The 18188-nt window shown below is 43.5% G+C and overlaps 1 long non-coding RNA gene across 1 annotated transcript in view; it reads left to right on the top strand.

The window, feature by feature from the left end:
* LOC120407472 overlaps nucleotides 1-18188 on the top strand; it is a 123681-nt gene that overhangs the window by 21653 nt on the left and 83840 nt on the right. The gene's annotated exons all lie outside the window — the stretch shown is intronic.

Raw genomic sequence — 18188 nt, 5'->3', positions numbered from 1 at the left:
AGATAAGAGAGCAAATAGTCCGAGTGACCCCCCATAGTACGAGAGCATTTGGAGAAAGCAGCAGAGGCCCAGCAGACCTGTTACAACCTCCGGGCAAAGACACGAAGCTTTCAGCCAGGACAATGGGTGATGGAGCTGGTACCAACAGCAGAAAGCATGCTTCTGGCCAGCTAGCATGGGTCATGTGAGATAGTGGATGTCACTGGGGATGTAGACTACAAGGTAAAGCAACCAGACTGCCGAAGGCCAGAGCAGATCTATCACTTTCATTTACTGAAACCCTGGCACTACCAGGAGACGTGCCTGATCACCTAGGGAGCTCCACCCCAGGCAGATGGCCCAAAAGAGCACGTGAGGATACCCACTGAATTAACCCAGAGCAAAGGTAATGATAAAACCATACTCAATACCAGCGAAGCCAAAAAGGAAGAAATTAGGATGGAGGTGAGGAGGATGCTGGAATTTAGGATTATTGAAGTATCCCACAGCCAGTGGTCTAGTCCCAAGCCTGATGGCAACCTGAGATTTCGTAACTACTTCTGGAGGATGAATGAAATATCCCAATTCAATGCTTACCCAATACCATGCATTGATGAGCTAGTTGATCAATTAGGCAAGGACCAATACTTGGCCACTTTGGACTTGACCAAATGCTATTGGCAAATCCCCTTGGCTGAGGATGCCAAAGAGACTGCCTTCTCTACACCCGATAGCCTCTTCCAATACACCGTCCTTCCTTTTGGACTCCATGGGGCGCCCGCAACATTCCAACAACTAATGGACAAATTACTACAATCCCATGCCAAGTATGATGCTGCCTATACAGACAATGGGACTGGGAGACACACCTAGGAAAAGCAGAAGCACTGCTAGACACCCTTAGACAGGCCGGCTTTACAACTAACCCTCCCAAGTGGACAGTAGGGCTAGCCGAGGCCAGATACCTCAGGTATGTAGTAGGAAGGGATTTGGTGAAACCCCAATGGAACAAAGTAGAGGCAATAGAGGGCTGGCCTCAACTAGTCTGAAAAAAGCAAGTCCGAGTCTTTCTAGGGATAGTGGGATTCTAGCACAGATTCATCCCTCACTTCACCATTAGGACATTGTCATTGATGGACCTCATAAAAGCTCAGGGCCCAGATACAGTAAAGTGGACTGATGCAGTGGAAGGGGCACTTACAGATTTAAGGATGGCCCTTTGCAGTCATCCAGTGCTGATAACCCCAGACTTTGAGAAGGAATTCATCCTACAGACAGATGCCTTGGAGATCAGGCTGAGGGCCATCCTTTCACAATGTTGGGAGAGGAGGAGCCCCCCATCCTGTACCTCAGTCAGAAACTCCTCCCAGGGAGCAGTGGTAAAGAAATGCCTGGCAGTTAAATGGGCCACAGAGACTCTCCAATACTACCTACTGGGGCGGCAGTTCATACTCGTGACAGAGCACGCTCCGCTCCAGTGGATGCACAGAAACAAGGAGAAGAATGTGAGAGTGACTATATGGTTCCTATCCCTGCAACCCTTCCATGTCCGTGTACAGCATAGGTCCAGAAGACAACATGGCAATGCTGATGGCTTATTGTGACAGCACTGCCTCTCCTCCCAAGTAGCTAAACCCCATGGTGTTGAGCAGGGCAGAGGATATGTGATACAGCAGGGCCAGAGGGCAGCAGGAGAGTGATTGATGGGAGATATATAAGCCCCAGGATAATCAGGGCCTTATTCCCTGTGAACTGAGGAGAGGCTACTACACAGGGGCGGCTCTACATATTCCGCAGCCCGAAGCAGTCATGCGCGGGAGGCGCCCCGGAGCCCCAGGAGCAACGGACCTCCCGCGGGCTTGACTGGTGAGGGTCTGCTAGTCGCGCGACTCGGCTGGACCTCCCGCAGCTGCGGGCGGTTCACTGGTCCGGCGGCTGTGGTTGAGCTGCCGCAGTCATGCCTGCGGGACGTCCAGCCGAGCCGCACGACCAGCGAACCGTCCACAGTGACGCCTGCGGGAGGTCCACTGGAGCCGCGGGAAGAGCGTCATGCCTGTGGCAGGTCCGGTCGTCCCGGGGCTCCGGTGGACCTCCCGCAGGCGTGACTGCGGCAGGTCCGCCGGCCCAATCTGCCGCCCCTGCCGGCAAGTGCCGCCCCACGCGCGTGCTTGTCGTGCTGGGGTCTGGAGCCGGCCCTGCTACTACAGATTTATTAGAGCACCTGAAACCAATTAAGCCCGGTTAGAGACCTAATAAACCCACCCCCCACACACCCTGCTTCAGTCAGACAGGAGGAGGGAAGGAGATCTGACTGTAGTTTGGACGAATACTGTTATTGACTGGAGGATCAGAGTAACAGGGGAAGGTAAACCCTGCCCAAGCAAAGCAGAGGGACTTCCCTGGCAGAGAAGACTGAGAGAAACCCTGCCCAAGGGGAAAGAGGGTAAGAAGACTGCAATGTTGAAGGGGCTGGGACCTGGAGTAGGGGGTAGATCCAGATCCCTTTCCCACTCGCCTTCTCTCCCCCAACAGAGCACTAGCGGAGCCGTCGATGCCCAAGAATGTGGGGAGGGGGAGCACCCTGACCCATCACACCAAGGAAAAGCACAGGACCCACCACAACAGCATCAGCCATTTGCCGCAGGGACCAACTTCAGTTGTTGAGAGAGAGAGAAGCTTTCAAGCTACACAGAGGTTATTGGCCATTTTTATCCCAAATGGAAATTGCCAGCATGTAAACCCTCCCTTTCACGAGTGTTTTGGGAGACTGCCGTCACTATATAGTTTATTATTCCATATAAACAGTGTTAAATAGGAAACAATCAATGGAGAACGTACAGCAGGCATTTGAGTGTTTGAGATATTGTTACCCCTCTTCTTTTTTTGCCTTGTTAGTGTTTATCTCAAATAGCCTGGGCTGTTGGAGGTCAGTTTATTTGAGATGCCTGGCGGTTGGATCCCTGCTCACATATCTGAGCTATGAAACTTTCAGTCTCAGCTTTTTCATTTGGAATGAATGAAATGAATTTCCTGTGATATCTTGATAAGGTTTGTGATTTTTGGAGGCTGAGTACGTGTCTATGGGCTCAGGCTCTAGAATGGATCTCCTATTATCATGTTATTTAAAATCATGCCTGGCTTACAGCTGTAGCTCAACAGAGAAGGCACACAGTGAGTGATTCCTATTAGGATAGGAGCTTTCAGTAAAAGTTATATTTAATAAGACCACTATTTTAAAAGGTTAAAGATGGTGTAATTCTTCCCATTAAAGGTAGAATGTATGCGTTTGGCTCTTTACATGAGCTTACAGGGATCAAAATGGTCTTTCTCTCATGCCTTTATCTTGATTTCATTCCTCTGTGATTGCTAGACTGAAATCATTACTAGGGCTAAAAGGGGATTTCTACAGTATATCTATCTCAATTTGCCCCTATGGGACACTGCCTTCTGATCCCCCTAAGGGTCCTCCTCCTGAATCAAACCCTTAGAGGCAGTGTGACCAATCATTTGAGTCATTAAAAGCATTCCTGCTGTAATTTATATACTCCTGTGAGCTTTCTCTAACTGTTCTCAGTCAAGGATTTCACCTGTCTACAATAGTCTGGGGGAATGGAAGCTGCACGGGTTTTCTTCTGTGAAGATTAAATTTTCACAGTAGTGGGGCCTGCTTCTGCTTTTGCTTATACCATTGTGAATCAGGAGCTGTTCTAATCAAGCCAGTCTGTCGAATTGCACTGGTTTAATGAAGTTGCAAAGTTTTGGGGATACATATACGCTACAGTTGGGAACGTGCTTCCCAGCTTGGGTAAACAGACATGTACTAGCTCCGCTCAAGTTAGCACACTAAAAATAGCAGTCTAGCCATCTCAGTATGGGCAGCAGCATGGGCTAGCCACCCAAATACAAACCCCAGGGGTAAGGCAGGCTTACACTCAGGTGGTTAGCCTGTGCTGCCACGTGTGCCACAATCTTCATGGCAGTGTAGACTTATTAGGGTTGACAATAAGTTAATCTTTTATAAGATATTCTTTTATCTGTTTTACATCAAAAGTGCAGTATAATTTAATCTAATTCTTTGCATGGCATCTTGAGTGCCTAATCCCTGTTTCTACACATGCAACATGAGAAGGCTACTCAAAAAATAGTAAGTCATAAAACTTTAGTTGCTTCAGTAACACTTGGAAGCTGTTTAAAATTCATTTAATTTCTGCCGTAACATTACAAAACGTATCTCATTTAAGAGACTCTTATCTCCTGACAGTTAACAATTGTCCATCAATTGTAACGTAGTCAGATATGCTCTGTTGGGTTTGTAGCGTAAATTAGGAATCATTGCCATTAATGCACATTTAATTGCCGTACCTTCTGAAACTAGACACCATATTAAAAATGAATCATGACAAATGTTTTCTATAAGTATTCTTGATCAAGAAAGAGTTGGTTTTTCCACTATTTAAACTTCATTTCATACCTTGACATGACAAGTAAAGCAAGTCATTTATTCCGTGCTCCTCTGGTTATGGGAAGAGAGACAATTGCAGTTTCACAGGAGCGATATAAGCCATCTAAAAATCTTTCCTTTTACTAACTCTTCCTCAGCAGCAGTCATAGTGTTTCCCATTGCGCCAAGGGGAAAAAATCAGACCCTTGCCACAAGGAAGTTTAATATTAAAGTTGAAGATGCTTTAGGAAGGAATTGAATTTCCAAATGTTTCTTTTCAGAGGATTCTAGCCTTAAAATTTCTTCTTATATAGGTCACTGTTAAAAGGCTCAGTCTCAATGTATATTCTTTTTTCTTACTGAGGTATTTTGGATTGTCTCTTCTGCACTGTAAATCAAATGAACCATCCCTTCAGTGGACAGTGCATTATGGGTCAGGATGGGAGTCAGGATCAGGAGATCTTTTGGTTCTATGTCTGGCTCTCAGTGATGTGAAGCAACCTGAAGGAAGTCATTTCACATCTCAGTTCCCCACCTATCAGAAGAGGATAGTGGTGCTCCTTTCTTTCCTCCACCCTTTGTCTTGTCTATAGAACTGGTCAAAATCGTGTTGTCAAATCATTTTATTGACCATCCCCCCTGCCACCCTCACCCCTCCCACCCCCCAAAAAAGGCTTTTCAACTAAATTGAAACTCTTTGTGACAATTTTCTGATTTTTTGCAAGGAACTTTCCAATTTTTTAAATGGGGGGGACCAACATTCCTCCCCACCCCTTCTCTCCCTTTTCCAGTGGAAAAAGGGGGGAAGGGAGAACAAGCAGTGTGTGTGGGGGGTGGGGGGGCGGCAATTATTTTTTTAGCTATGGGTTTTGTTTTGTGGTTTTGGTTTTTAAACCTGAAATTCTACAAAATGATGGCCCACCGCTTGTCATGTTACCTCCCTCCGTGGATTGTCAGTAATGGGGATTGGACCTAGGACTTCTGGATCCAGAAGAATGAGCTCTACTGCCTGAAATAATGCAAATCTATTAGCTCAAAACCAGCAGCAGACTCACATCTGTGTGGTCCATCCACTAGATTGGGACAGAGAGCCACCCTTGTGTAAACATGGGTCACTTTAGAACTAATGTAGCTCCTGAAAAGGAGCAGTTTTGATAAGAGAATTGCTTCTCAACTGGGCAGAGATGGGCAGAAACAAATTAAACCCTGTCAATAATGTTTAACTATGCAGAAAAGATTAAAAATAAATGGAAGATTTGGCTCATGCATTTAGGATTTAAGAGCAATTCTGCACTGGAGTCAATGTGAGTTTTGCCACTAACTAAACAGGAGCAGGCTGTCAACCTGTGAATAGAATGTCAGGATGTGGAAATGTTACATAATGAGTCACCACATCCAAAGCTCTGTAGAAAAAGCATACATCATTGGGCAGACCAATAGGGAGGGCGGGCAAATCACTTTTTTCCCTGGGATGGGGAGCATGAATACTGTTTTTTCTCTCTTGCACAAAAATGTAAAGCAATGCTCATAGATGGCAAACATGATTTTAATTCAGGAAATGGAAGAGTTTGTTTGAAAAGATGGTAAATCTGAACTCTAACTTGAGGCAAACATGAAGAGTTGTGAGTTGAATAAAATTTTAGCCTGCCACCCTTCCCTAGCAAAAATGATGATGTCCCAGCCATGTGATCCTGTGGAAATTGCAGTCTTAGTGTGTGAAATTGATCCTTTCAAACAGCTCTAATTCTGACTTAAGGATGGCATGATAACAGCCTTAACCTGGACACCCCTTGCTCTTGAATTATTTAAGCCAGACTCTTCAGGACGGTAGTCTCTATGAGCGGATCATCAATACTGTGTCTCTGTACACAAGAAGCATTGACAACAAGGGCTCAGTCCTGGAGTCCCTCTACTTAGGTTTAATTCCCAGTAAAATCAATAGGAGTTTTGCCTCAGTAAGAAGTGCAGAATTGAGTATTATTTTAATAGTCCCTACTACTGTTTGAATTTTAATCATGATATGATGTCAGATAACAGGCTCAACTGGAATTTATTATGGAAGATTAACACATCATAAGACAGACAGAAATGTTATACAACCCACACTAGTCTGGGGAGCAGACAGCAGGATGGGAAGGTTCCAACTAGGATTGCATGGTGTCTGATTTACATAACTGATGAGCTAAAGACCCCTGTTCAGCAATCCATTATTTTATCAATCACAAAAGATCTCTTTAACCAAGTCATTATGACAAAACCACCTGTTAGCGTAATTCCTGATAAGCTAAAAGCCTTTTTTGATAGAGCATTATCTTATTGATCACAGGAAACACCTGCTCCTCATCAGTTATCTGTCTTGTCATTTGGATGCATTTCCTAAGGATCAGTGGGTTAGAGTAAGATGACTCACAATCCACTGTTAATACGCTAAGGTCCAGCTAAAATTCAGCTTATTGATAATGCACTAGGGTCAGGTAAAATTCAGCTTTAATACAAAGAACTATAAATACAAGGCATGGTAGGATTTGGCTCACCTACAAAGAATCAAAGGTTGATGGTAGTTTGGTTCATTTGTGAACATAGAATCATAGGACTAGAAGAAACTGCAAGGGTCATCTAGTCTATCCCTCTGCCAAGATGCAGGATTTGTTGTGTTGAAACCCTCCAAGACAGATGGCTATCCAGTCTCCGGTGTTGCTAATAAGAGTGGTAGGTCTGGTGATGAAGCCCTAGCTTACGAATACATACTGTAATCACTATAGGAGATTTTCTTTTCTGTTACTGGAATGTCCTAGTTTGTTGCCTGGCACAAAGACAATTAACACTTAGAGACAAGACGCAGGAGGTTCTAACAAATAGAGCTTTATTACAGCCTCTCAGAGACCACCTCGCTTGCATGCCAACTGGGACCAATCAGTGCTGCCCCCTGTTGTGTGCCACTAGCAGTTCTCTTAAAGGCATGACCCACAATTGTTTATATCAACATGAATCATAGAATATCAGAGTTAGAAGGGACCTCAGGAGGTCATCTAGTCCAACCCCCTGCTCAAAGCAGGACCAATCCAATTGCTCCTGGGGGAATTGTGCACCTAAAAACTAAAATTTCTGCACACAACATTTTAAAATTCTGCATATTTTATTTGTCAGAATAACACAATATAGCCCTGGCTGGCTCGGGTTTCCATTGTGAGCCTGGACCCCAGCTGGAAAAAATGGGAAAAGGAAGCATTTTGGTGGAAATCACAAATTCTGAGTGATTTCCTTTATATTTGCCTAGTTTTACAACAGGCTATATAAAAAGCACTAGCAAAGTCAGTACAAACAAATTTCATACGGACAATGATTTCTTTATACTGCTCTATATACTATACACGGAAATGTGAGTACAATATTTATATTCCAACTGATTTATTTTATAACTATATGGTAAAAATGATAGTAAGCAATTTTCAGTAATGCTGTGCTGTGACACTTCTGTATTTTTATGTTTGAATTTGTTAGCAAGTAGTTTGTAGGTGAGGTAAAACTTGGGGTTACACAAGACACATCAGACTCCTGAAAGAGGTACAGTAGTTGGGAAAGATTGAGAGCTATTGATCTAGGCAGTACACCCCCTTAATAGTGTCTCTCCATAATCTAACAATGGTTATGCTTAAGTAAGGCTGTGAGGCCGACCTAGACCAGGGAGAAAATCTCAAGAGCAGTGGAAAGATAGTTCCTAAAGGAAGGCTGTTACTTACAATTAGAAAAGGTTCAGAGAAGGGCAACTAAAATGATTGGGGGTTTGGAACGGGTCCCATATGAGGAGAGATTAAAGAGGCTAGGACTTTTCAGCTTGGAAAAGAGGAGACTAAGGGGGGATATGCTAGAGATATATAAAATCATGAGTGGTGTAGAGAAAGTGAATAAGGAAAATTTATTTACTTGTTCCCATAATAAGTAGAGGCCAAATGAAATTAATGGGCAGCAGGTTTAAAGCAAATAAAAGGAAGTTCTTCTTCACACAGCGCACAGTCAACTTGTGGAACTCCTTGCCTGAGGAGGTTGTGAAGGCTAGGACTATAACAGGGTTTAAAAGAGAACTGGATAAATTCATGGAAGTTAAATCCATTAATGGCTATTAGCCAAGATGGGTAAGGAATGGTGTCCCTAGCCTCTGTTTGTCAGAGGGTGGAGATAGATGGCAGGAGAGAGATCACTTGATCGTTACCTATTACGTTCACTCCCTCCGGGGCACCTGGCATTGGCCACTGTCAGTAGACTGGATACTGGGCTGGATGGACCTTTGTTCTGACCCAGTATGGCCATTCGTATGTTCTTAGAGATCAGAAATACACTTTAAATTTGCCACCATTATGGCTCAGCTTACCTCAGAAAGCACTTTCCTCAATAGAAACCTAATCTAGCTCCCTGCAAGAACTTTAGACCATTGAATCACATTCTACTTCTCTTTATTATGTCTATGACTACAGCTGGCTGCAGAATTGGTGAAAGGAGGAGGGATTTCATTCTTTATTTTTCTCCTCTTCCGTTTTGTGTAGAAATTACCTTTTAACACTTCCACAGCCAGCTGCTGCTTTATAGCTGGGGGTGGGGATTCTGGGGAGGAAAAAACCCAAAATGCTGGGGGGGTTAATTAGGAAAAATTCTATCAGCTCTGCATATGACACTAGATATGTAATAAGGGGGTGAGCCTATTATGAATAAATTGATATGCAGACACACTATGAAATGTAAACATTATTTTAACTGCCCCTTTTCCATTAATTTTCCCTTGGTTTGGGCCATGTGTTGTTTTTTTTTGTTTTTTAATATTTATGAAATGTCTATATAGCCATCCTTGTTCCCATGCCAACTGGTTACTGAGATCTCCCTGATTATATCACTTTGGACATTACTAAAATAAAACATCAAAGCTTTATTTTAGTGCAGGTCACTGTGCTCTCAGCAGAGGGATGCGATCTTTATTTTTCCTGTCTTGTGCTTGTCATGGAATAATGGGTAAAATATTACAGATAACTAAATAAAACCTTACACTGAGTGCCCCGGGGTGGGGGGGGGAATCAATAACTTTTTCATAGAGGCGGAAATGGAATCGGTGCATGTGTTAATATGGAGGTTAGAACTTTATTATATTAGTCCTAAATTAACATTTTGGGAAAAGATTTGGCATTGGGGAAGTTGTATTTTCTCCTCTAATGGTGTAAAAGAAATAAAAGAAACTGACAGGAGGTCAGAATAGATGATCCGTGGTTCCTTCTGGCCTTAAAATCTGAGTCTATAAATAAAGGAGAACTCTCACAATGAATCAATAACTTGAACAAATAGAACATTATTTTGCACACAAATATTTTTATTAGTATCTGTTTTACTTGTGACTTGCAACCTTCAGTCTAACTTCTTTGATTTGTTCTTCCAGTGAGATTCTAACTCTGGGCTGAATTGTCACTAGTCCTGATGAAACCACACAAAACAGTACATGGGAGTAAGGTCTCCCATGCCCTTTTGCACAGCCAAGCGTGGTGGTACATTGCAGGCCAGGGCTTAAGGGAAATGCAGGGGTTGCGTGCCAGACACTACACTCCAGAGAGGAGGTGGCTAAGGACCTAGTTCTGCCTCTGCCTGCAGAAGAGAGGAATATGCTGCAATCACTTAAGAGCTGCTGCAAAATGCTCCTTTCCCCCTACTCACCTGGGGAGGATTGTACCTTAGAGGGATGCCTGGAGCACAGTGCCTCTCAGTATTCTGGGCTGGCTGAGCCTAGCTTAGCCCTGTGTGTTTATAATTTCACTGCGTGTTTCTATAGAAGTGATTGATGATCGCTCCATTCCAGCATTAACTTTCGGTGGTAATAAGTGACGCAGCAGGCAGAATTGTAGGGACACTTTTTATTAAGTGTCCTGGGCGGCCAGCACTCCATGCTGAAGCTCTAGAATTTGAATGCAAGCAAGTCTGTACTGAGCTTTCATTTCAAATCTCCTGGAGCAATACCAGACTGGGTCTCTCCTGAAAGCTGACCTGTTTTGACCCAGTTCTTATCATATTACAGTGGCTATTCTGTAGAATTAAACAGGAAGAGACCAAGATTTTCCTCACATTCGGTTTTTGTAATTTAGAACGCTATTGAAATTACCGAGGGTTCAGTTCCCTGGTACTGCTGCTAGAGGCTATTAACTTTCTGTCTGTGATGTCCGAGATGTTGAACCCTGGTCCAGGAGTCCCCTAGCCAGCAGCCACAGCCTGGCCTCCACCCAATGGCTACTGAAACCACCTGGGTTGAGAAGCTACTAGGGCTGTAACTCCAGCCAAGGCACCATCCATCGGAGCCCTGATTGGAGGATCACCCAGCTTTAAGTCAGTATTTAAGTCAGGTGGAGGAACAGGAAGTTTGTCTGAGCAACAAAGTGGTTTCCTGAGTCCTGCCTCTTGAGGCCCTTTCTAGCCCTTCATTTCTATAAAGCTATGTGATCTACTTAGTCTTCTGAAAGGCATTTGATTTGGTGGTGTATGGCATTCTGATTTATTTTTTTTTAAACTACCACTATGTAAAATCAACATGGCACGTATTGAATGGATTAAAAATTGGCTAAATGGTAGATCTTAGTTTCCTGTTAATGCCAACATTTTATCAATAAGGAGAGGGGGTTTCTAGTGGAGACTTTTGGGTATGAGTTCATTGCTAAAATGTGCAACAGCTTTGGGCTGAGACCTCAGACGAAATTAATTATAAACCACTTCTGAACAGTTTTGCAGATAACTCAGATTGGTGGAGAGGTAAATAATGACAAGGACAGGTCACTTTTATATACAGAGCCATCTGGTCACTTGATAAGGTGGACGTAATCAAACATGCAAATAATACAGCCAAATGCAAAGGCCTTCATCTAGGAACAAAGAATGTATCCCATACTTTAAGGATGGGGGACTATGTCCTGTAAAGCACTGATTTTGAAAAGGACATAGGGAAGATGGTTGGTAACCAGTTGAACACAAGTTCTCAGTGCAGTGTTGTAGCTAAGAGGGCCAATGCGGTCCTTGGATATATAGACAAATGAATATTGAGAGAGAGAGCAGGAAGAAGAATTGGTATGACCTCTGTACAGGACACTTGTGAGATCATTAGTGGAACACTGTTTCTACATTTGATGTCCATGCCTTGAAAAGGATGTTGAAGATCAGAGATGGTTTCAGGTTTGGAAAACATACCTTGCAGCTAGAGACTTAGGGCACGTCTACATGGTGGGGCAATGAGTTCTACAAGAGTGAGATTTCTAAAGTGCACTACCATTTTGTGCATTAATTGGTCCATGTGTACTAAACTTGTAAACACACTAGGGAACGATCAGTGTGTACCACTAAGGTCTACACAGACCAAGATATGAGTGTGCTTTAGAAGTCACACCCAAATAGAGCTGATCACCTCACCATGTAGACAAGCCCTTAAGCAGGTCATATGTGTAGCTTAGGAAAGAGATGGTTAAGAGGTGACCTGATCATAGCCTATAGACACAGAAAGACGTTAACTGGTACTTCATGGCTATTTAATCTAGCAGACAAAGGTCAAGCAAAATTCAGTGGCTAGAAGTTGGAACTAAAGAACTTCAAAATAAAACAAAGTACTTTTTTAATGAGTAATTGATCATTTGAAATAGTTTATCAAGCTGATGATTGCATTTTCTGTCACTCTAGGCCTTTAAGATTGGATGTTTCTCAGATATCTTCTAGGTAAACCATGTGTGGTTTGGCTTGATGCAGAAATCACTGGCTGAATTTCTATTGCTTGTGTTAGGCAGTCTAGGTGAACATAAATGTCCCTTTTGGGGTTTAAAAATCCTTAGTTATTTGCCCAAAATCACAGTTTTTGTTTGGTATCCATATGTACAGAAAACTGACATTCACAAACTTGTAGTAATTTTTGTAAATTCATAATTTATAAACAGTCCTGTACTCCAGAGATATTGGCATTATTGTGTCTTCATTGCCAGGGTGTCTAAACTTTAGATTCTTTGGTGATGGGCTCTGTAGATATACTGAAGGCAGGCAGAGAAATGCACCAAAGAATATTCAGAAAACACTGCTCAGTGCCCATAGGACATATTTCTTTACTCCTCTACACTGTACAGTTTTTTATAGCACTTGTATTCATTTATTTTCACTTGTTGAAACAAACTTGCTGATGGCTTGACTTGTTGCAGAAAATGACTTCTTTATTGATGAAAAAAATTGGGTGTTTAATTTTAGTTTTCAGGAGAACTTAAATTGAATTTCAGCTTAGTATCCTATGGTTTTCTAGCATAAATAACTAGGAGAAACTGTTGTGTATTTGGTTGTTGTGGTAATAGAATCTTGTGTTGCTATGGCAAATGAGTTAGATTATTAGGGGATGGCCTAGCCAGTTTTGGCTGGCTGTTGGTTAGTTCTGGTGTGGCAATAAATGGCTGCTTCAAGGTTTACAGCTCTCTGTCTCTCCAGTGATTTCTTCCTAAAACTGTTGCCCCCAAGGATATAACAACGTGGCGACGAGGATGGGATCTCTGTGCTGCTCCAGCAACAGAAGGAAGTAGAAGTTAATGTACAAAAACAAACAAACCTTGTTTGCTGCTGGAAGGGGGTGAGAACTGGCTTGTTTGCTCTGACTGTGCACACTGAAACTAAAATCATGGCTAGACTTACAGGGCCACTGGAACATTGTGAGGAGACTATAGTGCAATTGCACGTATACACTGAGCGTTTTGAGCTGTTTGTTATTGCAAATGACATTGCAGAAGAGAAGAAGGTGCCAATATTCTTAAGTGTTGTAAGGGGTAAGACCTAGTCCCTTCTACGCAGTTTACTACACCCTGTTAAGCCAGAGACTAAATCTTACAGTGATATTGTGGAAATCCTGGGGTCCCATTTTTCTCCAAAACCACCGGTAATTTCTGAAAGATATAGGTTCCACAAAAGAGACCAAAAAGAAGACGAAACAGTTGTACAATTTGTAGCAACTTTGAGAGAGCTTGCAGAACACTGTGAATTTAAGGAGATGTTAAATGATGCCCTACATGACAGGTTAGTGTGTGGCCTGCACAGTGAAGCTATAGGGAAGCGCCTATTGACAGAGGCTCAGCTTACCTTACAGAAGGCCACTGATATTGCTGTCTCCATGGAACTGGCTACAAAGGAGGCACAATCCATCGGTGCATCCCCTAGGGTGCATAAGGTGTCACAAGAACCTACCCACAAAACTGTGGGGAGTCAGGAATATTACCACTGTGGTAAGCCAGGTCACCCTGCATCACAATGCTGTTGTAAGGACCTGGTGTGTCAACACTGTGACAAAAGGGGACACATTGTGTGTGCCTGTAAACAAAAGAAAAAGAGGCCTGTGGTCTGGCTGACCAAAAAGGGAAATCTGCATACCCTAGAGCAGACCCAGGATGACCAAGCAGATACCTCCTCACAAGAAAAGGAGCTACTCCACGTTTTGTCTTTGGCAGTGGGTTCACATGAATACTGGGTAACCCTGTTTTTGGACAGCAAACCTATACGCATGGAACTGGACAGTGGTGCAGCCATTTTGCTGGTCTCAGAGACTATATATAAAGAAAAGCTACAGCATCTTCCAATTAAAGCAACAAAAAAAGTGCTGAAGACATATACGGGAGAAGCTGTGCCCGTGTTGGGTACTACTGATGTTAAGGTGGAGCTCAATGGACAGGCTGCTAAATTGCCATTGTTTGATGTGAGAGGTAATTACCCAGCCTTAATGGGTAGGTCTTGGCTTAGGAAGATCCAGCTGAATTGGGCGGAAGTGCACTGAGTGACTAAAGAAGAAACCGGTCTGACCATTATACTAAGGAAACATGCTGCTGTTTTTGGAGAGGATCTGGGAGGTATGGAGGGAATCACTGTGACATTGAACATTAAACCTGACAGTCAACCAAAATATCTGAAAGCCAGAACTGTGCCATATGCCATCAGGCCGAAGGTTGAAGCAGATCTGGAGCGTCTGGTCACAAATAGAGTCCTAATACCAGTTACCCATAGCCCATGGGCCACTCCTATTCCAATAGTGAAGAAAGATGGCTCCCTCCAGATTTGCGGTGATTTTAAAGTCACTGTCAACCCAGTGTTGTGTGCAGAGCAATACCCGCTTCCCTGCATCAATGACCTTTTCACAGGCCTGGCTGGGGGCCAAAAGTTCAGTAAGATTGATCTGAGTCAAGCGTATTTACAGATGCACATTGATGAAAAGTCCCAAGAGCTGTTGACTATTGTGACGCATAAGGGGCTTTTTCGATACTGTCGCCCACCCTTTGGAATAACATCTGCTCCCGCCCTGTTCCAGAGGGCTATGGACCAGAACTCGCGTGGCTTGCCAGGAGTCCAGTGCTATCTGGACGACATCCTGGTCACTGGAAGGAATGAGGAGGATCACCTAAAGAATTTAGAGGCTACCCTACAAAGACTGGAAGAGTATGGACTGCGAGTCCTCAAAGACAAGTGTGAATTCTTCCAGCCCTCTGTTGAATATATGGGACACATCATTGATGCTACAGGTCTTCATAAGGCCCCTGCCAAAGTTAAGGCTATTGTGGAGGCTCCCCCTCCTTGAAATGTTAGCCAGCTTCGCTCATTTCTTGAACTATTATGGAAAGTTCATCTGACAGTTAGCCACACTGCTAAAACCACTTCTCGAACTCCTTGGGCAGAACAAGGCCTGGAAGTGGACTGAAGCCTGTGATGTTGCATTTAACAAAGCTAAGGATGCATTGCTAAATTCTGAAGTTTTGACGCACTTTGATCCATCCTTACCCCTACAGTTGGCCTGTGATGTGTCCCCTTATGGAGTGGGCGCAGTCGTGTCACACATTATGCCTTCGGGAGAAGAGAGACCTATTGCTTTTGCTTCACACACTCTAAGCAAAGCAGAAACTAACTATGCCCAAATCGAACTTGAGGCATTGGGAATCGTTTTCAGAATTTGGAAGTTTCATCAGTACCTGTTCAGATGGAAGTTTACTCTTCTCACAGACCATCGACCCCAACTTCAATTTTTGGACCCCACACAGGCCCATTAGCCGCTAGTCATATGCAACGGTGGGCATTGTTGCTTTCCGCACACACATATGAAATCAAATATCGGAAATCCACTCTGCACGGCAATGCGGTTGGTGTCTCAAGGCTACCTTTACCAGTCAACCATCGAGATATTACCCAGAAGGAAATCTTTTACTTTGAACAGGTAGAGAATACACCCATCACTGCTACTCAGGTAAATAAGGCAATTCAAGTTGACCCAATATTGTCCCAAGTTATGGACCTGGTGATGCATGGAACAGCTCAACGAACCTCTCTGGTCTCACCTGACCTTGTTACCTACATGTCCAGGAGGATGGAGTTATCAATCCAATCTGGTTGTTTGTTGTAGGGGAGACATGTTATTATCCCACCACCACTGAGATCACAGATGTTAGAACAGCTCCATTCCGGTCACTGTGGAATAGTGTGCATGAAGAAAATTGCACGAAGCTATTTTTGGTGGCCTGGATTGGACAGTGCTATTGAAGAGAAAGCAAGAGCTTGTATGTCATGTCAAGGTGTGAGGAATGCACCTCAGTGGGCACCCCTACATCCATGGGACTGGTCTGAAAACCCGTGGCAATGTATTCACGTTGACTTTGCTGTCCCCCTTGAAGGAAGCATGTTCTTGGTAGCTGTAGATGCCCATTCTAAATGGCCAGAAGTCTCTATAATGCAGTCCACTACTGCAGAGAGTACTATCCAAAAACTACGAGGACTCTTTAGTCGTTTCATTCTGCCAGAACAATTTGTGAGTGACAACGGACCGCAGTTCGTCTCTCGGGAGTTTCAAAAGTTTATGAAGGCAAATGGGTACACCACATCACTGCAGCACCATATCATCCATCCATCAATGGATTAGCTGAAAGATTTGTGCAGACAATCAAACAAGCTTTGAAATCGGCAAGGGGACAATTATCCATTCAAAAGCATCTGTACACCTTCTTACTATCCTACAGAAACACACCTCATGCTACAACCAAGGCATCTCCGGCCTTTCTAATGATGGGATGACAGTTGTGCACTTGCTTTGATCTGCTGAAACCTTCTGAACCCTGACAAATTGTGCAATGTCAGCAGCAAGATCAAGTCATCAGGCATGCACCCAGAGCAAAAAACTGAACCTTTAGCCCGGGACAGCCGGTTTTGGCTCGGAATTATACTTCTGGAGCTAAATGGGTCCCTGCCACTGTCATCGCTCAAATGGGACCTGTTTCCTACACTGTCCGGACTGCAGAGGATCTCACCTGGCGGTGACATGTAGATCAGCTGCTGTCAGGTCATACCAGTCCTTAGGACACATTTTCAGTTGAGTTGCCTGACTTCACCACCTCCAGCGAGACACCGAATCAAGAGTCACCTGTTCCTGACTTTTCCCCTCCATTACTGCTAGCCGAAGAGGTACCTCTCTGCCCGGCATGAGCTGATACCCCATACTCACCCATTCACCCTATGAACCCTGAGCCCATTGTCAGGCCTGCGCCCAAGACACTTTCGGGTGCAACAACACCAGAAGTCAGCCATAATCCACCTAGAGACAGAAGGTCTCCTCGTTGGCTGGATCGTTAGCTAGGGTGAACACATGGTTACGGGGCAAAATAATCCCCGGGGTTTAGCCAGGAATGGAGGCAGTCTACCCTCCTTCTCTAGTTTAGTGTTTGTTTTACTTAAGGGACATTCTTATTAAGGTGGAGGAATATGTTGTGTATTTGGTTGTCGTGGTAATAAAATCTTGTGTTGCTATGGCAACTGAGTTAGATTATTAGGGGATGGCCCAGCCAGTTTTTGGCTGGCTGTTGGTTAGTTCTGGTGAGGCAATAAATGGCTGTTTCAAGGTTTACAGCTCTCTGTGTCTCCAGTGATTTCTTCCTAAAACTGTTACCCCCAAGGATATAACAGAAACAAATAGTAATGATGGCCAAAACAAAATTAACTGGTGGTGGTGGTGTTTTTGTTTGTTTTGTAAGTCTGGGGGGAAAAGGAGGAGATCCACCAGAAACAAACATTGTAACATTAAAATAGACAGTTCTTACAAAACATTATTACAGTGAAACAAAGGGACTTTCTCAGTCCTAAAAAAATTAGCTTAAATTACTGTGCAGCTGTAGCTGAATAAAATGTATCTTGGGATTATCTAGACAATCCCATCACCATAGTATCCAAGTTAAAACTCCATGGTGAGGCCTGTGGGGCTCATTTTACTCATTTGCAAGATTTCCATTGACTTCAATGGGCACTGGAACAGTGACTGTCACAACTCCTGCTCTTTTCCCTTTCTAGAAGACTCAGGTCTCCTTGGGATAAATACAGATGGTTCCCACCAACTCTCCTTCTTTTCTTCTCTTCTTAAATATTTTCAAAAAAAAAAATTCTCTCGTGTACTGTTTAGCAACAAGATGGAACTAATATGAAGAAAATAGCAAAGACAATGTTGTATAATAGTTTTTAGGATCACATGCTCTGATTTGATTTCACTTAGTTTGGAGCTTATGTTTAGCTAGATAAGGACTCCAAAGCCTGTGTGAATTTAGTTTGTAGTGCATTTAAGGTCTGAAAGCATGACATTACTACCATAGAATGGAATGGAAAGGCATGGGAAGATTTTTCTACACTTGCGCTGTGTGTGTAATTGTGTATTAATGATCCCTATGCAGTTTGTTCTGTGTTTATATAATGAGAGATTTTGTGTCAAAAGTGGCAAAAA

Source organism: Mauremys reevesii, linkage group 6 (genome assembly GCF_016161935.1).
Source record: "Mauremys reevesii isolate NIE-2019 linkage group 6, ASM1616193v1, whole genome shotgun sequence".
In the NCBI taxonomy this organism is placed as follows: Eukaryota; Metazoa; Chordata; order Testudines; family Geoemydidae; genus Mauremys; species Mauremys reevesii.
This window is presented reverse-complemented; position numbering and strand designations above follow the sequence as displayed.